Source organism: Dermacentor albipictus, chromosome 1, assembly GCF_038994185.2.
Source record: "Dermacentor albipictus isolate Rhodes 1998 colony chromosome 1, USDA_Dalb.pri_finalv2, whole genome shotgun sequence".
Lineage (NCBI taxonomy): Eukaryota > Metazoa > Arthropoda > Arachnida > Ixodida > Ixodidae > Dermacentor > Dermacentor albipictus.
In genome coordinates, this window is record NC_091821.1 from 404,796,681 (window position 1) to 404,819,873 (window position 23,193).

Here is a 23,193-nt window from a genome sequence, read left to right on the forward strand (position 1 = left end):
CAGGGAAGCAAAGGATGCATATGAAAAGAAAACAGTGCGCAGTGATAGGAAATGTACGTTATAGAAACTTAGGCTGCATTTTGCACACATATAAATCTGCCCTCTTTTTGCGTGTTTACAAACACTGGTATTTAATTGTTTCGATGCTTACAGAGCCTGGCATAGGCTTCGTTAAACAAAATGGAGGGAGCGACATTGTCTAAAATATGCTCATATTTACAAAATGTACAAAATTATTGGAAAAGAAACATACGCTTCCACTTCAGTATCAAGTGATTTATTTTCAGTCGCTATCTGCTTTGCGACGATTTTGCATGCGTTGTGCTTCTTCCCGTCTTACTCTTTGATTTTACTTCCTCTATTACTGAGTTATAAGGTTTGCAATGGTAACTAATATTATATATATATATATATATATATATATATATATATATATATATATATATATATATATATATATATATATATATATATATATATATATCTCACCTTCTCTGCCTGACGCATATATATATATATTGATTACAATACGTACACTCTTGCCTTCCCTTACAAAATGAAAAAAATAACATTAAAAGATGTGTAGTATTTTTGTGGTGTAGTCGGTGTGGAACATGGCAACTACGTTGGCAATCTACAAGGAAAACAACTGTTGTATTGATGCCAGTTCAAAGCGGGACCGGTGATAACTTTTGTATTTCGCATTTTCTAACACCTCAGTTGTCGCAAGGATGTTCCGACGTTTACCCGAGTCGTTCAGAATCGCCTGTATTGACAGCAGGGCGCAGTCCATTTACATCGCTCCTTTATGTTCTTTCATCAAACCCGAAATTGTGGAGCTGCGTCCGACGGGTCAGTGCAAGTTAGCACTGCACATGCCTTTCTTGTCAATTTCCCACTGGGGAGGAAACAGCGTTCGATGCTGCGAGCTGTGTTCTCGCAGACAGAGATGTGCCCCTGTAGTAAAGTTGGACAGAACTCATTTCGCTACTGTAAAATCACTCGTGTGTCTCACTTTGATCCCATTACCAGAGGTCCATTTTCACGACTAAATTGATATTGTGAATACAGGCACATTTCTTTTGTAGTGTTATTACGTTCGAAGCAATACTTCTCAGTGACAGTTTCTACAACGTATTCTTTCTAAACGGACCGTGACTTACGCCTACCTTAACCCTGTTCACTGTACTTCGTACGTTGTTTTCTTTGTCTTCACCAGCGTGAGAGGCCTGAAATTCAATTTCGCCTCAGGCGCCTCTCGTTATTACGAAAGGTTATCAACCTTGTGTTCAAGTCGGCTTGTGCTCACCTGGAGGAGCGAGGAGCGAAGCGGCAGCGTAGACGTCTCTGAAACTTAACCACTAGCCATTTAATCTTGGGAAGGTTGCAAACAATATGGTTCAAGATATATCATCATCATCATCATCATCATCATCATCATCATCATCATCATCATCATCATCATCATCATAATTATCATCATCATCAGCTTGGTTACGCCCACTGCAGGGCAAAGGCCTCTCCCATACTTCTCCAACTACCCCGGTCATTTACTAATTGCGGCCATGTTGTCCCTGCAAACTTCTTAATCTCATCCGCTAACCTAACTTTCTGCCACCCCCTCCTACGTTTCCCTTCCCTTGGAATGCAGTCCGTAACCCTTAATGACCCTCGCTTATCTTCCCTCCTCATTAGATGTCCTGCCCATGCCCATTTCTTTTTCTTGATTTCAACTAATATGTCATTAACTCGCGTTTGTTCCCTCACCCAATCTGCTCTTTTCTTATCCCTTAACGTTACACCCATCATTCTTCTTTCCAAAGCTCGTTGCGTCGTCCTCAATTTAAGTAGAACCCTTTTCGTAAGCCTCCAGGTTTCTGCCCCGTAGGTGAGCACTGGTAAGACACAGCTGTTATACACTTTTCTTTTGAGGGATAATGACAACCTACTGTTCATGATCTGAGAATGTCTGCCAAATGCACCCCAGACAATTCTTATTCTTCTAATTATTTCAGTCTCATGATCCTGATCCGCGGTCGTCACTACCTGCCCTAAGTAGATGTATTCCTTTACCATTTTCAGTGCCTCGCTACCTATCGTAAACTGCTGTTCTCTTCCGAGGCTGTTAAACATAACTTCAGTTTTCTGCAGAATAATTTTAAGACCCACCCTTCTGCTTTGCCTCTCCAGGTCAGTGAGCATGCATTGCAATTGGTCCCCTGAGTTACTAAGCAAAGCAATATTATCAGCGAATCGCAAGTTACTAAGGTATTCTCCCTTAACTTATATCCCCAATTCTTCCCAATCCAGGTCTCTGAATACCTCCTGTAAACACGCTGTGAATAGAATTGGAGAGATCGTAGCTCCCTGCCTGACGCATTTCTTTAGTGGGATTTTGTTGCTTTCTTTATGGAGGACTACAGTGGCGGTGGAGCCGCTATAGATATCTTTCAGTACTTTTACATACGGCTGGGCAACACCCTGAGTCCGTAATGCCTCCATGACTGCTGAGGTTTCGACTGCATCAAACGCGTTCTCGTAATTAAATATATATATATATATATATATATATATATATATATATATATATATATATATATATATATATATATATATATATTTAATTACGAGAGCACTATATATCGGCCTGAGCTATAGTTTCCTATGGCCTGCTACTCTTCACTGGGGAAAAGGGACGGTGACGAAAAGGGCTGGTGAATGATGATGATTGTATGAGACACATGGTTCAGTGCCTTCATGAAATCGCTACGCACGTGTACTTGATGTAATATGCGCAAGAAAAGAACTGTTCATTACGTCTTGCGATTTAAGCAACTAGCATAGAGGTAGCTGCTGTGACGGAGTTACCAGCGTGAACAAGACTAACAAAAAAAAGAGGCAGGAAAGGACAGAGCGCTATAGACTTCAACTAACAAGCTTTATTCAGAAAAAAATGGCTGTGGCTTAACTAAGGTTAAGCCCAGGATGCGAAGCATACTAGCCTTTATTTTAACGTGACTGCGTTAAGGAGCTCGTGTCGCAGAAAAGCCGGTGTCGTCGGCGTCGGCTCAGGCGTGCGGCGCTTGCTCAGGCGCACATTTCGTTGTCGCGCCGAACGTTGCGTTGCTCGACGCTCACCGCGTCCGATGCGGGGCGCGTAGTCGCTGCGCTGTAGCAAAGCCACCTAGAAACAGTCTCTGTAGCACGCCGCAACCTTCGCTTCTCATTCCAACGAGCAGCTCTGTCTCCAGAAGGCATCTCACCTCGTCAATGTCCAGCAGAGGCAAGCGCAGCTGCTTATATACCGCCGCGACGCCGCAAGCGACGCCGCGAGTTGGAGCCCTGTTTCTCCTCTGTCGTTACGTCACGGTGTCACGTGGTCAGCCTTGAAGGCAACGCCGCGAGCGACGGCGCGAGTTGGAGCCCCGTTTCTTCTCTGTCGTGACGTCACGGTGTCACGTGGTACTGAAGGCGACACCGCCGCGCCTGAGGAGCTGGGTTGAGCTCTAGTAATACGCTTCGCATGAAACATGCAAAAATGTTCTAATAAATGCGCAGACAGGAGCACAAACAAATGTGCCCCGTTGTAGACAACAAAATGCGCAACGAAACTGATAAGCGACCATACCAAGCCATACCATAGCATTACCCAGGTTTTTCTCAAGGTACAACACTTCTTTATCAGTGAGTGACAGTGGCGGTGCGCTTACACCTCCATCAGGATGCTTTTGAATTGTAATGCGCCTCAAATATTTCCTTATCTAACTGCGTGGCGAACCGTTTGAAGCCTTATGTGTTATGGAAACACGGGGAGCATTTACGAGTGCACCTATGGCAGTGGACAGCCAAGTGTTGTTCACGCTAGTAACTGCGTCACAGCAACTGCATCAAGACCACCTAGTTCAACTTTCTACGTTAATTAGCATAGATATAACTGGGGTGGGGAATATCGGATTTCTGTAATGATTCGCGTTAAGCCATGTTTACAGTCTGCCTATTCAATGTAAGAAGTAAACAATTTGCAGCTTCTTAGTTGAAAATAACATAGCTAAAATTATTACAAACCGAAAACATTTTAGCCCATGTTGATGCTAAATGAGTAGGAGAAGATGGTGAGTAGAAGAAACTAGAGTGACTGGGTATATGCCACTGGGGCCACTAGGTCACTGGGTGTGGGCCCAGGGGCCACTAGGTATGCGCCATGGGGTATGTGCACCTATTTGAAGAACATTACCTTGGGTCACTGGGTATCACAACCGCAGCAAAAAACACCTACGAAGTACGTTTGACTATATTTTTGATGCGTTAACTATTTTCATTTAACCTGTCTGCTCAGGATACTCATGAGAGGAATCGCTACAATCTGCTGGTGTCCTGCGCGCTTCTTATTCTTAATAAAAGAAGGAAGCCAAGACCGAATACCGTCTTGTGAGATCAATTTCCTGTAAGTACACCTATATATTGATCCGAGTCATTTTGACGTCTCTTTTACCGTCAAATAACTTTGCGAAATAACCCCGAGCAGTGAATAACGGTAGCATGGTAGCACTCGGTGCCTATAGGGACAAAAGGGGACAAAGAAAAAGAAACGAAGGAAACACCCAATGAAAAATATCACTGGTAGCAGTACACGCAATAAAGTATAAAAGCAAGTGCGAACAGTTTGCTACGTCGCGAAAATTATCTTCGAGCATACGAACTGTTATCACGTGTAAAATTACATCGCTGTTTTCCTTCCAAATTTGGTGCGAGGGCTGCCACTAGAGATGCCAGCGCTGCAATAGTTCTTGCGTCGAAAGCGGGTTCACGTGACATTGTTTTGCCACGACGACACCGCGTGCTACGATTTTATCACGTGGTTTACAAGGCTCCGTTTATTTTTATTTTTCATAAAACGCTGCCCCTGTCACTGAATAATGTTGATCGTCGTATTAGAAAAGAAAAAAAAAGTTGCTCGAGTCCTTCGAGATGCTTTCTAATAGCTCAACCTAAAATTTACCATGCAAAGCTGAGATATGTTTTTGCTTTGGTCGGATTGTTCGTCTTTATTGCAGCCACAAGGCCTTGTCTATGCAATACTAAACTTGTCAGAGATTTTTTCAACACCGTAAAGGGTTAGAGATTACTCCTCGGAATTTTGACATTAGTAAGTTTGCTCGTTTTCAAATGTTGTGAGCGTTCAAAACGCAGCCTTGTTACTGATAATGCTCGCCGTAGCGAAGAAAAAAAAATGTGATTCATTCTTGATCTTCTTGATCAGCAGCACAATAAAGATGACTTCGACTATTGCATAACACAACGATACGATAAATTTCCGTATGTTTTCTTGTACAAAACAAAAATATTGTAACAGAGACGTATAGGCGAAGGATATATTTACAAAATATTTACAAACAAAGCTAGGGCAAGAGAAGATGTCTGATCCGGCCCACGTGCTTCCGACCTCATCGACATCTTCGTCGCTCTGCCAAACCTCGCGTTCATACATGTATGGACTGCTCTGTAACATCACCCTCCGGTGGCCGAACCGCCTTTCTGGAACTTCCTATAAAGGTGAGGAGTTAGAAGGGCCATATGGATCAGTTGGGAAACGTAAAACAGCGTCAGTTGCTAGCGTGGAAGTCGAAGACGCTGGATCCAAGGGTTTAATCTAGTAATTAACGTCACCAAGTTTACACAGCGCCTTGTAGGACCCGGTGTGACGCTGGAGGAGCTTCTCTGATAGGCCAACGCGGCGGCATGGTGACCATAGCAGGACCAGAGAGCCAGGCGTGAAGTGCACATTTCTGTGTCGGCTGTCGTAACAGGACTTTTGGGAGCCTTGCAAAGCACAGAGTCGGTCGTGGACAAGTTGACGAGCTGCACGGTCTCGACCAAAGACGTCACTCTTGTATTCAGCCGGCGAGTGAGGAGCCGATGGAAGGAGAGTATCGAATGCCAACGCAGGATGTCAGCCAAACAGTTATTAAAACGGGTAATATCCAGCGGTGCCATGCCGTGACGAATTGTACGCGGAGGTAACAAATGGTAACCTGGTGTCAAAAGCCATGGTGATCAGTTGAAAGAGACATGGCCAGCATCTCAATAAGCGTTCTGTTAAGGCGCTCAATCTGTCCATTCGTCTGTGGATGATAAGCGGTGGTGAGCTTATATTCAGTGGAGTAAGCACGAAGGAGGTCATTTACCAGTCGTGAGAAGTACCTCCCGTGATCGGTGAGAAGCTGCCGAGCGACGCTATGATATAAATTTATGTCGTGGAGGAGAAAGTCAGCGACGTCTATGGAACAGCAGTCGACAATGCCTGGGGGATTGTGAAGTGTGTGGCCTAATCCGTCACGACTGCAACTTATTTCCCGAGATCGACGCAGGGAAAGGGCCTAGAAAGTCAAGGTCGACGCGGAGGAATGGCTCTGCAGGGATGTAAATCGGTTGTAGCTGGCTTGCAGGCAGTGCTAAAGGACGCTTGCGGCATCGGCAGCGTACACAAGCAGCGACGTAGCGGCGCACGGAACCGTACATGCTAGGCCAAAAAAAAAACCGACACCGGATGCAGGCGTCTGTACGTGAGACACTTAGGGGACCGGCACTTGGTACGTCGGGAAACTGGTGAAGAACGCTGGAGCGTAGATGGCGAGCTATGACAAGCAGAAGCTCTGAGCCATCTGAGCTGAGATTACGACGATACAGAACGTTGTCGTGTATAGCTCAAACAGGCTAACAGAATGGTCTAGTGAAGGAGCGGTTAGACGGTCTGTTATGAGCCGTAACGACGCGTCTCGTTGCTGTTAGGTGGGAGTATCATCCGCAGCAAGGATTGACAGTGCGCAGGCGTATGAGTCAGGGTCAATGATGTGGGGAGCATTGACAGGGTGGCTTGACATGCAATCTGCGTCTCGGTGTAATCATCCAGATTCGCAGTGCACGACAAACGAGTATTCATTAGTCGTAGTGCCCAGCATCCGAGAGGTCCAGACGGATACTTGAGCGACAAGAACCAGCAGAGGGCATGATGGCCTGTAATCACAGAAGTTCAGTGAAACGAGTACTCACTCACGTTGGTGACAGCCCACACTAAAGCCAGGCACTCGCGTTCAGTGATGGAAAAGTTCCTTTCGGACGATGAAAGAAGGCGACTGGCGCAGGCGATGACACGTTTCTTGCCATGCTGTTTTTGACCAAGGACAGCCCCAGTGCCAGGATTACTGGCATCAGTTCAAAGTTCTGTAGGTGATGAGGGGTCGGAATGTGTCAGTATTGGTGGTGTATTGAGTAGACGGATGAGGGCAGGAAACGAAGCTGAGTTGCTCGGGTCCCCACACGAAAGGAAAATCCTTCTTCAAGAGTTCTGTGAGAGGGCGGGCGATGTTGGTGAAGTTCCGGAAAAAGCTACGAAAGTAAGAACTTAATCCTACGAAACTCCGGACGCCTTTGGCTGAGCTCGGCACGGGAAATTGTTGGACTACTCACACCTAGTCAGCGTCTCGTTGAACACCGGCAGCACTTGGTAGAGTTCACCACTTCACTTCACTTGGTAGAGTTCAGCTGAAGATTGGATTTCTCGAAGACGGCAAGAACGGCCGATAAACGGGTGACGTGGCTGTGAAACGTAGACAAGTAGGCAATGACATCGTCTAAATAGCATAGACAAGTGGACAACTCCCCGCACATCCTACCCGCCGTGGTTGCTCAGTGGCTATGGTGTTGGGCTGCTGAGCACGAGATCGCGGGATCGAATCCCGGCCACGGCGGCCGCATTTCGATGGGGGCGAAATGCGAGAACACCCGTGTTACTTAGATTTAAGTGCACGTTAAAGAACCCCAGGTGGTCGAAATTTCCGGAGTCCTCCAATACGGCGTGCCTCATAATCAGAAAGTGGTTTTGGCACGTAAAACCCCATAATTAATTAATCCCCGCACATCCACCAAAGAGTGACGGAGGCGGGTTGCAGCCGATGGATATATTTACAAAATATTTAAAAAGAAAGCTAGGGCGAGAGAAGGTGTCTGATGGGGCCCACGTGCAAGAGTCCTCATCATCGTCTTCACCTCTCTGCCAAACCTCGCGTTCATTAATTTATCAATCGCTCCATAACAATATGATCACTCTTCACGTCACATCGTAGCTTCACGCTTTCTTTATTTATTTTCTCTTCGGCCATTTTCTTCGCTAAAAAAGGAAAAGCACCAAGGTTTCGTCTTTGTTATCGTGCACTGTGGTGCATGCAAACGAGGCAAGAATACGTGGCAGGCTACACTTCTTATGCATACTAATAAAAGCATGCGATGACCTCAGAGGCTTTGCATGGCACGGCCCACTAAATTATGTCGCTTCATAGATTTATTGACTAACGATATTGCTGGTACGCTAAGTGAGGAAGGTACTTGCAACGTAAAGTTATGCAGATTGTGAAGCCGAATTTCCGTGATATAGGCAGCCAAGGATTACGATCCTACTTATGAGAACAATGCAACGTAGCCGTGTTACGCACGTTATTCACGAGAATGTAAAAAACAAAGCAAAATAATAAAACGTACTAGTAAGATGAGAACATCTATGACGACGTCCTCTAACACGTTCAAATCACTAGTAGATTTACAAGAGATGACGCCTCGCCACACGTGCGATAGTTGTATTACTCCCGTATTACATTTTGCTTCGCGTATTCGACAGCTTCATGGGAACAGTATGGTGGGATCGTTGGTACTGCATAACATGAGGAAAAGCGCAAAAGAGCACGTAGGACAACAGCAGGAAACGAAGACACAGCCCTTCTAACAAGTGAATTCGATTGAAATTAATTGCTTTCTTGCGCTTTGCCTAAAGATCGACAGCTTGAGCCTTGCAAATTTAACTTGTTATTTTGTACCTGTATATTTGCGCTTAAAAATTTGCCACCGGGATTTACCGACCCTTAAGCTTCCGTTGAAATTGTTGCACTTCTTATTGCCGCGACAGTATGTTGAGAAAAATCTAACCCACATCTGCACGAAGAATTGCCGTACATTTCCATACAGGGTAAAATACCTTACAATAAAAACAAACTGCAAATCTTGTCGCGTATCCAAATTTCCGTGGCAGTGCAACGAAACAGAAAGCACGTGACGCCGCTAAAGTATATGTTGTAGCTAATGATTCGACATCCCACATTATTCAGGTGCTGGCAGGAAGCGGCACCACCATATGTTTTCACCCCAAATACCCTCGGATGGCCGGCATTCTAACATTTGCGCTACACGTATTTCTTGTGTTTCGAAGTGTTCGGCAGCAAACTATTGTTCTAAATACTTGACAGCCCCGATGTGAAACTGTTGACATTTCTTGGAGAAGCTAAGTTGCCACAGCCCGGTGGAATTTTATGCCAGCTGTAAAGAAGCACTCACACGTCTTATGTTTTCAGTGCACACATTGTACGCAAGCTTTACTGTACTAGGCATCTTTCACATAAAGGAAACGTGGAAGATAGAGAGAAAGAATGAAGAAAAGGCAGTAAGGTTAACCAGATGCACGTTCGGTTTCTTTCCTTGAATAGGAGAAAGAAATACAGGCGCAAAAAGAAAGAAAAAAATACGAGAAAGCACTAGTTGCGCGCACATTTGAAGGTGCAGACCAAGTCTATAAACGACACTGGCAACATTTTTTATAAACATTGCTTATGAAGGCAAAATACGAAACAGCCATCGGGATAAGAGGCTATTTTGCCCGCTCTTGATTTGAGTCAGATACAGTCCTGTGGGCTCCTGTGAAGCAGAACTAAGCGACACCGGGGAGTGCAACTTGATTTCCTATGAAGAAGAAGAAGAAGAGGAAGAAGAAACTTTATTAAAGAACAGTCCGGCAGTTCTTGCTGTGGTGGCCTCAGGTGACGGCCACCACAAAAAAAGTAAAATAAAAGAAACAATTGAAAAGTGCTCCTCTGTCTCTAAATAAAGAAAATTAGCCATTCATTACGACGTTAGAGGTCACGAACCAAAGCGGACAAAAATTTAATTGTTACATTGCAAACGCTTTTTTAGAAGCACAAAGAGAGCTTCTTGGATTCTAGCAGCCTTCGTTCATTTGACTCCTTTCAATGTGCACCTGAAGGTTCTTCACCCTACACAGCTCTACGCACCGGCTCGGGCTGTTTAAGTACTATAATCAAGCTACCCGCGTAAACAAGCCGCGAAGCTCGACCATCGCCCATGCTTTTCAATCACAACTCTTACTCTACGGACACATAAAACGCTATATGTGGCTCCCTCGTTTCAATTAGATCTCCGTACGAAAAAAAAGAAGAGATAAATAGATAACAAAGGAAAGATAGATACAAAAACAGAAAGACATGTAGTGCTTAGAACGTAAGTGACCCCTGATGGCTCGTCACGTTAATTAGTGGCACCGGTTCCCGTCAAGCACACGGGCCGGTTTTGTCGCTAAATAGATCTTCGAGCTGACGACGCCCTACAGTGCGGAGGCACTGCAGAGGTCAAGGTACGCCTTCGAAGACATCACACTATCAAGTGGCCACTTTAGCGAAACAAATTGTGGTTGACTGTACAGCTGCTGCTGTACAAACGCTAAATAACTTAAGTTTATGAATTAGGACATCAACAAAATACGTGCAGCATGTACACAGTAGCAATACGAGTTAGCTGGGGGCACCGGCCCTTGCTCTATGCTATTACGATAATTATGCGGACACTCAACGATAATTTTTGCCAGTTCTGTTGCAGCGATGGTCACCGTCTAAGAGGAGAATGAGTTGCCCGCACGCTGTACAGAAAAGAAGAAAAAATAAAGGAGAAAAGAAGCTGAAATGAAAGGTTTATTGGTTGATTGATATGGTAATCAATCATTTTGGTGGGTTGGTTCAAAAGCCCGCATAGCTGAGATAGGTGATTCTGTCACGCATCCTTTTGTTCTGATGCTGACCTCCAAGTGCAGACATGTGGCCCTTATATGAAATGAAATTGCAACATATTGTTACGTAAGAAGACGCAAATGAAAAGCTATATACAAGTATATTTACAACGTAATACGCCGCACTTGGCCAAGAGGCAACAGCCCGCGCTAGCTTCCAATCGTCGTCTTCGTCTTCTTCCTGCTCAGCTCTTCGTCAGTGGGAACATACCCCGTAGCACTACCCCCGGCGGCAAAAGCGCCGTCCCGGAGCGACTAAAGGCTGGACTCTGAAGCAGTGTAGTAGCTCTTGAGCCTACTGACGTGCACGACATCACTAGACGCCAGAGTAGATGACGAGGTTGAGCTCACAGGAGCAATTTCATAAGTCACAGGCGTCACCTGGCGCAGCACGCGGTAGGGTCCGGTGTATCGCGAAAGGAGCTTTTGTGAAAGTCCGACGTGACGAGAGGGCGACCACAAGAGCACGAGCGCACCAGGCGGAAACTGTACGTCACGGTGGCGGGCGTTGTACTGACGCTGCTGAGTGGTTTGCGAGTCCGTCAGTCGAGCACGGGCAAGCTGGCGTGCATGGTCGGCGAGAGCGATGGCGTCGCGCGCATACTCGCTTGTTGAGATCGAAGTAGGAGGAAGTGCCGTGTCAAGGGGCAAGGTCGGTTCGCGACCGTAGAGCAGATAAAAGGGAGAAAATCCGGCGGTGTCGTGCCGGGAAGAATTATAAGCGAATGTGACGTAAGGAAGGGCAATGTCCCAGTCGCGGTGGTCCTTGGAAACGTACTTTGACAGCATATCGGTAAGAGTACGGTTTAACCGCTCTGTCAGGCCATTGGTTTGAGGATGGTATGAGGTAGTCAGCTTGTGTTGAGTGGAGCAGGAACGTACAATGTCGGCGATAACTTTCGAGAGGAAGTTACGACCACGATCAGTGAGCAGCTGTCGCGGGGCGCCATGAAGTAAGATAATGTCCCGCAAGAGAAAGTCCGCGACGTCAGTGGCGCAACTGGTAGGGAGAGCCCGCGTGATAGCGTATCGGGTGGCGTAGTCAGTTGCGACGGCTACCCATTTGTTCCCAGAGGATGACGTGGGAAAGGGACCGAGGAGGTCTAATCCAACACGAAAGAACGGTTCCACAGGGACAGTGATCGGCTGGAGATGACCGGCAGGTAGCACCTGAGGTGGTTTCCGACGCTGGCAGGTATCACAGGCAGCAACATAGTGTCGGACAGAGCGAGCGAGACCAGGCCAATAGAAGCGGCGGCGGACGCGGTCGTACGTGCGGGTTACGCCAAGATGTCCTGCAGTAGGTGCGTCATGCATCTCAAAGAGCACAGTCTGTCGTAGATGTTTTGGCACGACAAGAAGAAGATCACATCCGTCAGGGAGGAAGTTCCTTCGGTACAGAATGCCGCCCTGGAGGACATATCGGCGAACGGATGCGTCGGCAGGTGTAGAGCGCAGACGCTCGATGAGTACTCGCAGCGATAGGTCTCGGTACTGCTCATCGGCGATGTTAACGAAGGCAGACACAGAGAAAATGCCGTCGGCAGTACTACTGTCGGCGTCGTCAGGCTCGTCTACCGGGTAGCGAGACAGGCAGTCAGCGTCCTTGTGTAGTCGGCCAGATTTGTAGGTGACAGAGAACGAATATTCTTGGAGGCGTAGGGCCCAGCGACCAAGTCTTCCTGAAGGGTCTTTCAATGAGCATAACCAACAAAGCGCGTGATGGTCTGTGATAACGGAAAAGGGTCGGCCATATAAGTATGGGCGGAACTTCGCAACCGCCCAAACTAGGGCCAGACACTCACGCTCAGTGATGGAATAGTTGCGCTCCGCGGGTGAGAGGAGCCTGCTGGCGTAAGCGATAACACGGTCGTTGCCGCGCTGGCGTTGTGCCAGTACTGCGCCAATTCCGTGACCGCTGGCATCAGTACGAGCTTCGGTAGGCGCAGACGGATCGAAATGGGCCAGAACGGGAGGCGTTGTGAGAACGTCGATTAGATGCGAGAATGCAGAGGCCTCGCTAACGCCCCACTGGAAAGGGGCGTCGTTTTTCAAAAGCTCGGTTAGTGGTCGTGCTATGGCCGCGAAATTTTTCACGAAACGGCGGAAGTAGGAACAAAGGCCGAAGAAGCTGCGCACATCCTTGACACACTTCGGAACAGGAAAGTGCGTAACAGCATGGATCTTGCCTGGGTCCGGTTGCACTCCGTTCGCGTCAACGAGATGCCCAAGGACGGTAATCTGGCGACGGCCGAATTGGCACTTCGATGCGTTCAGTTGCAGACCGGCGCGACGAAAAACGTCCAGGACTGCCGAGAGGCGCTCGAGGTGCGTAGCGAACGTTGGGGAGAATACTATAACGTCGTCCAAGTAGCACAGGCATGTGGACCATTTGAAACCGTGAAGAAGGGAGTCGATCATGCGTTCAAAAGTGGCAGGAGCGTTACATAGACCAAACGGCATTACTTTGAATTGATAAAGACCGTCCGGAGTTACAAAAGCAGTCTTCTCGCGGTCGAGATCGTCCACAGCAATCTGCCAGTAGCCGGAGCGGAGGTCAATAGAAGAGAAGTAGCGAGCACCATGGAGGCAGTCAAGGGCGTCATCGATCCGAGGTAGGGGATACACGTCCTGTTTGGTAACCCTGTTAAGGTGCCGATAATCCACGCAAAAGCGCCATGAACCATCCTTCTTTTTTACCAGGGGTGCGATCGCGCAAACAGCTCGCTTTTCCGTTCTCTCGCTTGCCCTCTCGTGATTCGTTGGCGCCCGCGCGTTTCGTCACGGCCGTCATTGCGCCGGGGCGGGACCACAAAATGCGCTTACGTCACACTCCTGTCAATCATTCCAAAACCGAGTGAAATCGGCCGCTATCGTGGAACGGTCGACAAGGGCATTCGTTTCGAAGAATGAATGGCCGTTGCCATAGCAGCGCTAGTAGCAGACGATGCGCCTGTCGTCTGCTCGTAATGTCGTCGCTCGCCGAGCTTGGTTGGCCCTGCCGGGGGTCCAGTTTTTTAGATTAAAGCGCGATCCGCCACTGCAGAACGTTAGCGATGTTAATTATTGAAAACAACTGTGATCACAGTGAAATTAAATGTTGTGCCTGCGCTGTGATAAATATAACTAGTGTTCTTCTTTTTAATGTTGTTTGATCTGACCTCATTTGTCGAGAATGCTCGCCGTTTCACGTTGTGCTCAGAGAATCGCGTTCATTGTTCGGCAGTTTGACGCTCACGAGTCACGATGACAGCTCCTATTATCGCGCTTTTGGAGTCTCTCGGGCAGCCTCGGCGACGCATCTCTCGGGACGCATTTGACGAGCTTACCGAGGAAGAGTTCCGCGAGCAATTCAGGCTCTCGAAGAGCACTGTACGGTGGTTCTGCGAGCAATTGGAAGACGTTATGGGTGGCCTTCGGACCGGTGGCATCACGACGCAAGGCAAGGTGCTTTGTGCTCTCCGTTCGCGACGGGGAGCTTCCAAAGATCCATTGGCAGCGAAGAATTTGTATCCATAGGGCTGGCTTCCGTGAGCGAGACCATTCGCGCAGTTGCGGAAACAATAACCGGGATGCGCCGGCAACAGGGTTGGGTGAGCTTCCCGTTGACAACGGCCGGCAAGCCTAGTGCAAAGGCGGCCTTTACGGATCGCGGCCGCATTCCCGGTGTAGTGGCCTGGGCCGCTATTTTGTAGCGATGCCTTATGCCTTATTCTATGCTATTCTTATCATCCACCACACACGGCGGCCTGATCCCGTTGATAGTGGGAGCAGACCGTCGCTCTGACCACTGGCTTAGCGCAAAAAGCCTGAAAAAGCATAGAATCGGAAAAGGCATCGCTACAAAATACCGGCCCTGTGTCGACGGGACGCTCTTGGGTCAGCGCGCGCGATGTCCGCACAAGGTACGGATGGCCCTCTATGAACGCGACCAACAGTTCGCGTTGGTGCGGCGACACGTGCGGGTCAAGTCTTAGATTTTTGTGCGACGACATAACGATTCGCAGTCGATGAACAATGATCGCCAATTGAACTGCGCGCTCCTGCCAATTTGTTTTGGCGTGTGCGATACCACCTAGCGGACTAAACCAAAATATATGCCGCTTAAATTAGTTTTCTTCTCTCGCATCACATTTCCGACGCAGATTATATGTTGCAACAGAAAGTGTTTTTTTCTTATATTACGTGTTTAATTATTAAAGCATCACAAACATTCTGCACGTAATATATTGTCCCCGATGGAAGCCCAAACTGGTGACGCAAACTTCCGGGGCTGGGCTCGCTCGTTTATTGGCTGTGCTCTCCCTCCCGTTCTCACAAATCTTGCGGACGGCCCACTTTGTGACGTAGCAGCCAGACCGAACGAACGGAAAAGCGAGCTGTTTGCGCGATCGCACCCCAGTACAACCGGTGACGCCCATGGACTACATGACGGTTCTATGATGTTATTGGCAAGCATTTTGCGAACTTCAGCGTGAATAACTTGACGCTCAACTGGTGACACTCGATACGGGCGGCGATGAATAGGAGGGGCATCGCCGGTATTAATGCGATGTGTAACAGTTGTAGTTTGGGCCAAAGGACGATCGTTAAAGTCAAAAATATCGTTGTAGGAAAGCAGAACGCGGTAGAACTTCCGAGCGTGCTCGGACGGCATGTCGGGCGCAATGATTTTCTGTAAGTCGGCGATGGTGCAAGTTGTCGACTGAGATGGTAGAGGAGGATCGGCTGAATTGCTGTCTACCTCAATAGATGCTATTGAGTGAGCTTCGAATGAGCAAAGCTGGGCCAGAGACATCCCGCGTGGCAGCACTTGTGTCGTCAAGCCAAAATTGACCACTGGCAGGCAGACGCAATTAGCCGTAATAGATAAAACGGTATGAGGTACCGTGATCCCGTGTGTAAGGAGGACGTCTGGTATAGGAGCCGCGATATAGTGACCGTCGGGCACTGGTGGGGATGACACTAGGTCAACGTAAGTCAGTGCCGTAGGTGGCAAGCGAACAAAGTCGACGGAACTGAGGCGACTGGGGTGTGGTTCAGCGGGATCCAGAACAGGCAGGTCAAGGCGGAGAGTACTGGCGGAACAATCAATGAGAGCAGAATGTGCGGAGAGGAAGTCTAAGCCGAGGATGATGTCGTGGGGACAGTGGGCGATGACTGTGAATAGCACGACTGTTGAGCGATCGGCGAAGGAGACGCGGGCGGCACACATACCAATTACGGGGGCTGTTCCGCCATCGGCGACACGGACAACAAGCGTCGTGGCGGGCGTGATTATTTTTTTCAGGCGGGTACGAAAGTCCGCGCTCATTACCGACAAATGCGCCCCAGTGTCTATAAGAGCAGATACAGGAACACCGTCGACTTGCACGTCAAGAAGGTTCAGATGAGTGGGCAACGTCAGTGGAGGATTTGGCGGCGTAGGGAGCAATGCAGCGTCACCTTGAGGCGCTGCATCATTCAGTTTTCCGGCTGGGAGCGGCGTCCGAAGGGAGTCAGTGAAAAGGAGCGACGGGGCTGGGGAGAGCGAGATTGTCGTCCTTGGGGCGAAGGTGAACGAGAATAGGGGCGGTTCGGCGCAGGAGAGTCAGTGGCGGCATTATCGGAGCGTGCGGCATAAGGACGAGAAGGGCCACCCGAGGGGCGAGAATAGGCAGTATAAGCAGACCGGGTCGGGGAAGTCCAGCGACTTCGACAGTGCCGAGAAATGTGCCCGATGCGACGGCAGTGAAAACAAATGGGCTTGTCGTCAGCAGTGCGCCATTCAGCTGGGTTGCGGAAACGTGGTGGGTAAGACGATGCGGGACGGGGCGGAATCGAAGAAGCCGGATGGGTATCAGGGTGATGGGCCGAGCAGATGGTGTGAAGGCCCATGTTTTCGAACTCCTGGCGGACAACTGCCTGGATCAGGGAAACCGTGACTGCCGGTGAGTTGGTGGGGCTGGAGTCGAAGGCAGCCGGATAGGCGGCCTCAATCTCACGCCGAACGATCTTGGTAATATCGCCGGTGTTGTTGGGACGAGGAGCGGCGGCACAGGAAGAAGTCGCTGGGGTGTTGGGCAGACGGGCAAACTGCTGATCGATACGTCTGCTTTTAGCGAGTTCCAGGCGGCGGCACTCTTTGATAACAGCATCCACCGTCGCGACGTTGTTGAATACGAGCAAGTTGAAGGCGTCATCGGCAATGCCTTTGAGGATGTGGGATACCTTGTCTGACTCAGGCATGTGGGCATCAACTTTGCGGCACAGAGCCAGGACGTCCTGAATGTACGTGACATAGGGCTCTGTGGACGTCTGCACACGGCCGGAAAGCGCCTTCTGCGCGGCAAGTTTGTGACCGTAGGGGTTGCCGAACAAGTCTCGGAGCTTTTGCTTGAACGAATCCCAACTGGTGAGCTCCTCCTCGTGCGTCCGAAACCAAACTCGAGGTGTGCCACCGAGGTAAAAGACTACGTTGGCGAGCATGATAGTAGGGTCCCACCGGTTATTGCGGCTGACGTGTTCGTACAGGCTGATCCAGTCGTCGACGTCGTCCCCATCTTTGCCCGAGAATACGCCAGGATCACGAGGAGCAGGGAGAGAGATGTAGGTCGTCGAAGTGGCAGGAGGGGTCGGAGGCGGCTGAGTCGAATTGTCATCGCCGGGAGCCATGAAGCTAGGCTCGACGTACCGTCCACTGCGAAGCTCCGTGACGAGGTACAGGGAACGTCCACCTCCACCAGATATGTTACGTAAGAAGACGCAAATGAAAAACTATATACAAGTATATTTACAACGTAATACGCCGCACTTGGCCAAGAGGCAACAGCCCGCGCTAGCTTCCAATCGTCGTCTTCGTCTTCTTCCTGCTCAGCTCTTCGTCAGTGGGAACATACCCCGTAGCAATATTTTGCCTATTTCTTTTTTCTTTTCACCATTATGTATTTATAGCGTACTTAGCGACAACGTTTCATTTTACCGAATGCTTCGGTCGAGCCCATGAGGCTCGCATTTCAAAACAGAACTTGCTGGCAAAAATGTCATATCATATTTTATGAAGTACGCTCCTGCATTGGAAGAGCGGTAGTAAACCTGAGTATTTTTGAATAGCTCCCACAAGAGCGCGTGAAACTGTAGTTATCGCACAAAAGCTTTTTCTTTGCTCATCGCAGCACAGTCTGGAAGAAATAAAGACCGCGATGGCTGGAGCTTGTGACCTCGTTGTTTCAATGACACTTGCAAGGGATGTATCCATGCATCAAAATTTTGATATATGTGAATACGGCTGAGCTTTTCTGCAACCTATTAGCCAAACTATAGAGTGCTGTAAGTTCTGTACACAACGAAAACAAGGTTGCCTTACGTGTTCCGGGGATAATTATATGCAATTTGGGAGCATTGGATACGCTCCATGAATTCAGTTTCATTTTGTCTTTAGTGCCGATGTCTCAATTTTTTTCTTTATTTTCACACTTATAAACGCATGTTATAAGGCCTCCACTTAGGACACGGGATCTCATAATTTCTAGCCATGGGGAAGCCCACTTGCACTGAATAGGCGCGCAATGAGTTGTAATTAGTGCATCACCTAAAACGTGACCATTGGTTGCTATGCAGCTATACAGATCTACACTTGATGTCCAGGTGTAAATGCCCTGTGCTTAACGAACATCCATTGACCCTTCGTTATTGCTGAAACTTCAAGCCAACCTTGAAGCTACGTAAGCAGCGCATCTCATAATACCAACATGGAAGCACTGTTTAGAATAATACCAACATGGAAGCATGGATTTAGAAAGGGTTTATCATGCGACACGCAACTATTTGAGTTCACGACTGAATTACATTTTAATCTGGACAAAAACCTGCAAACTGACTGCATGTTTTTAGATTTTTCAAAAGCCTTTGATCGCGTAGCTCACTGCCGGCTAATTTCTAAGCTGTCTTCGTTGTCCTTAGATGCACTAACGCTATCTTGGATTCGGAACTTTCTTACCAATCGGCAGCAGTTCACCGTGGTTAATAATTTTTCCTCCCCTCTCTCTTACGTGTCTTCTAGTGTGCCACAGGGTAGTGTCCTCGGTCCACTTCTTTTCCTTATATATATTAACGACTTACCGAATAACATTTCTTCTCATGTGCGGATCTTTGCTGACGATTGTATAGTTTACCGAGAAATTGCTAGTACTGATGACCACGTAAAAATTCAAAATGATCGTGACCTTATTAGCAGCTGGTGTATGACCTGGCTAATGTCGCTTAATCCAGATAAATGTAAAGTAATGTCTTTCACTCGCAAACATTTCCTTTCCAGCTTTCCATACTATATTAATAACAATTCTGTGTCTGTAGTTACTTCTTACAAATACCTAGGCGTAACCCTGACAACAAACCTTTCCTGGACTACACATATAAACAATATCTGCGGAAATGCCTCCCGATCCTTGGGATATTTACGCCGGAACCTCCGTAAGACGCCGACAAATATCCGCAAATTAGCCTACCTTACATTTGTTCGCCCTAAACTTGAATTTGCTTCTTCAGTATGGTCCCCTCATTACATTTATTTAACCACTATGCTAGAATCAGTTCAGAATAGAGCCGCTAGATTTATTTCACAAAATTACAACTGGAGCGAGAGTATAACGCAAATTAAAAACAATCTATCAATTCCTTCTTTGACCACTCGTCGTGATGTAGCACTTATATTGCTGTTTCACAAGTACGTTCACGGACCGAGGCCATCACCAATAGCTCTGCAAGTTTCTCCATTCACCTCACGAAGATTGCATAATCATCTTTCTTTCACGCGCATCTACGGCAAAACAGACGCTTTTAACTCATCTGCGCTTCCACGTGTCATCCGCTTGTGTAACGACCTTCCCGATATCCTGGTAGCTGAAGCTAACAAAGAAAAATTCCGTCACGACATAAACATTCATTTCTTACTTAAAAAAAAAAACTTGTCTGTGTTGCTTCTTGTATGCTTTTTTTTTCTTTTTATGTAGAATTATTTACTTGGTGTAAACTTGACTCTTCGTTGTGTTTTTATTAACAAAGCATTGTATAATTGTATAATTTTGTATAATTGTTTGCTGCTCTTTATACTGTGTCAATTTCCCCCCCCCCCCTTACCCAATGCCCATTCTTCGGGCCTGTAAGGTATTTTGAATAAATAAATATTTGATGAATTGCAGTATCGTTTTTCAAGCGGCAAAAAGAAAGTGGTTATATTGTAAACACTGATAATACACTAATGCAAATTACTGCATAACTTGGCTTGCAGGTATTTCTATGCAACCTAGTTCCTGCGGTCCCCATTCAAATTTGTGTTCAAGCATTTCTTGAATGCTACATGCATAAATTCGGTGCGGCTGCATCTTTCCGACACTGCAGTCTTATGAAGTTTTAAAAATAATTATCCCTTTGTAAGCACTGGGCACCTTGAGGCCGCCGTGAGCGTCTCACCCATAACAATGCATACTTGTGCTCTCAGGAAACAAAGTACGCGTCTAGCAGTAGTAATGCGTTTGCATTCCTAACCAAATCGACTTCAACAGCTTTGCTCCACCCGCCATGGTTGCTTCGTGGCTATGGTGTTGGGCTGCTAAGCACGAGTTCGCGGGCTTGAATGCCGGCCACCGCGGCCGCATTTCGATGGAGGTGAAATGCGAAAACACCGTGTACATAGGTTTAGGAGCGCGTTGAAGAAGCCCAGGTGGTCCAAATTACCCGAGTACCCTATACACTACGGCGTGCCTCATAATCACATCATGGTTTTGGCACGTAAAACCCTGTAATTAAAAGAAAGGTTATGCTCACTTTGTTTTTCACCTTCTCGCTATTTATTAGGGCCTTCATAGCTATAATGAAGCCAGGAGTAGCTAAGAAGGAGAAGAAGACAACGGGAATAACAGCGTAAATGAAAACCTCATCTATGTTAATATGGAATCGAGAATGTCCATTGCTTAACTTAAGAAAGAAAAATTTTCTCTCGTTCAATGAGGTTTCGCGTTGAGTAACTTAATCCACATGGCAGTGTAAATTAATTGCGCTCGCTCTTGGTTGATGCAGGCATTGGGCGAAGCCTTCCTTAAAGCCGCATAACGGTGTGTTAGCTGCTCTCGTTAGCTGATGGTGTTCCTTGTGGCAATCAGAATGCAACCACCACGTACATACTTCAGCAGCGAAGCAAGCACCGATAGAAAAAAAAAAAGGGGGAGAAGAAAGCTACACCAAATACAGCCCGGTCTTTAAATTCTATGACATTCTTCGGCGCAAAGAACGGCAATCCAGTGAGCCTCTCTTTGCTTGTCTGACATCGCATGCTTCCTTCTGTAAATAACGCCCGCTCAGCGCGCTCGTAATGAAGATAGGATTCCGTGTGCGTCTGAGCTGCCACCCCGAGTGGCTTTGCATCGAATTTTCAGGGCGGACTGAAGCTCTGGTGTGGTGGCCTGCGCAGCTCCCTAAGTTGAGAATAGCACGGGTAGTCCCCGGCAAACGCTTAAGATGAAGCTTTAGGGGCCCGCAAACTCTCACTTCCACATTCAAATATATGTAAAAAGTAAAGTTACTTTTATTGGTAACAATGGGACTAATTCGAAATAAATTTCTAGCAATTGAGTGAAAAAGCTTATGAATGACTCTAGAAACAGCTTTTTATTTTCTTTAGCGCCTTCAACGTTTACAAAAAGAATGCTAAATATTGCGAAGGATCAAAAAAAAAAAAAGAAGCAAACGATGTTGACCAATCCGCAACTCTGACAAAAAACCATATGAAAGTTTTGTGAACGGCATCTTCTACTGCATCGTAAGCGAGCAAATTTTACATACATATTTGCACTTTATTCAAAGGGTATCAATGTTTACAGAAGTTTCACGAAAGTCCTACTTACAAATTACCTTTTTATAAAGAGAGGCGTACAATACATCAATTCGTCCACATAAAGAAGTATTATTAGGTGTAATTCACAAAATTGTTGTATCGTTTTTCTTCAGACAGTTACAGAATTGTAAACCTCATATGGTATTTTCCTTAAGTTTTTCGCAATTTCACGAAATAAAGATAATTGACGGTCTAAATAAAAATTGCCTTATAAAAATTTCTAGCCACATTTTTTGACCGTCTTTATGCTATTGTTACCAGAACGTACAAACCGGTAAATGAAATTCTTCCAATGGTCCTTAGGCTTCCTTATCACCCCGTGGAAACAACCTTTGAACATTAATTTGGAACGTGTTCACGGGCTTTCTTTCACCTTCTTACCAACTGACTAGAAACACTTTTATTTTTACCTCCTATTAACATTTTTTTTAAATTGAATCACGTTCACAGATAATATGTAAACGTCATATTAATATTTTTACTAGCGTTTTCCTTAGACACCGCAGTAACATTGCGTCAACAATTGGCTACTGTCATTGAATCGACATTCTTTTGTAGACTGTCATCATCTTCTCGGTATTGTACAAACACTTTTTAGGCCGCGTCATACGTTTGTCAAATATTTGAAACCTCGTACCAATATCCTCCCTTTAGACATTCCAGAAACACTAAACAATCGGCCGCAGCATTGGAATAAAAGCTTGATCAACACTGCTCATAATATTGTTCTATTCTTTAAATATACAGCTCTAAATCCCCCAGTGAACCAGTATATCACTCTAAAAGCTCAGAGCCGCAACTGTCTATTCCCTTATTTGCTCCCCAATAACGTAGGACACCTCATGTATATGTATATGTGATCTTTATGGAGTATTGATAAGTATTCTGAGTTCTTGACACTCTGTGCAGATGAAGCCACAGGATACAGAAGAATCCACTGTAAATAAAGGTGTGTAAATTGGAAACGCTGCGAAGATTGCATCAGGAATTTATCACATTATTCAAACAGTTGAACTTGGGAAGAACAGAAAAGATACTGCAGTCATGCGAAGCTGCTTCAGCATTCTCAAAGTTAGCTGCAGTTGAACCCTAGCTATACTGGATATGTTTCTTTTTGTAAGCTTGTTGCTGTGAAATTCTGGGCGTTCTATCGTGAAAGAAAAAGAATGTGAGTAGCTCTTAGCTGTGCATTAACATCCGACAGTCACACGTGTGCTTTAAACAGGTACGACTAGAACAATATGATGATTTGAGCTCGCAGCTGTGTAAACCATAGGGTAAACATTTCACGACCTCTTGTCCTGCACCGACTTAGCAGGAAAGGGAAATAATGAATGCACGATCTTGAATTATTTACCATACATTAAATCGCCTCGACGACTGTGATAACTGAGTTTAGAGCCACTTCCAGCGAACCGCACGA

The 23,193-nt window shown here is 46.7% G+C and overlaps 1 protein-coding gene and 1 long non-coding RNA gene across 10 annotated transcripts in view; one reads left to right on the top strand and one right to left on the bottom strand.

Moving 5' to 3' along the window:
• LOC135903595 (uncharacterized) overlaps positions 1 to 23,193 on the top strand; it is a 1,541,440-nt gene that overhangs the window by 1,432,757 nt on the left and 85,490 nt on the right. The gene's annotated exons all lie outside the window — the stretch shown is intronic.
• The window catches only part of LOC135903592 (uncharacterized), a 133,394-nt gene continuing 119,842 nt past the window's right edge, over positions 9,642 to 23,193 (bottom strand). Inside the window, exon 3 of the long non-coding RNA XR_010564853.1 lies at positions 9,642 to 9,783. This is a non-coding gene — a long non-coding RNA (uncharacterized lncRNA). The remainder of the gene's footprint in view (positions 9,784 to 23,193) is intronic.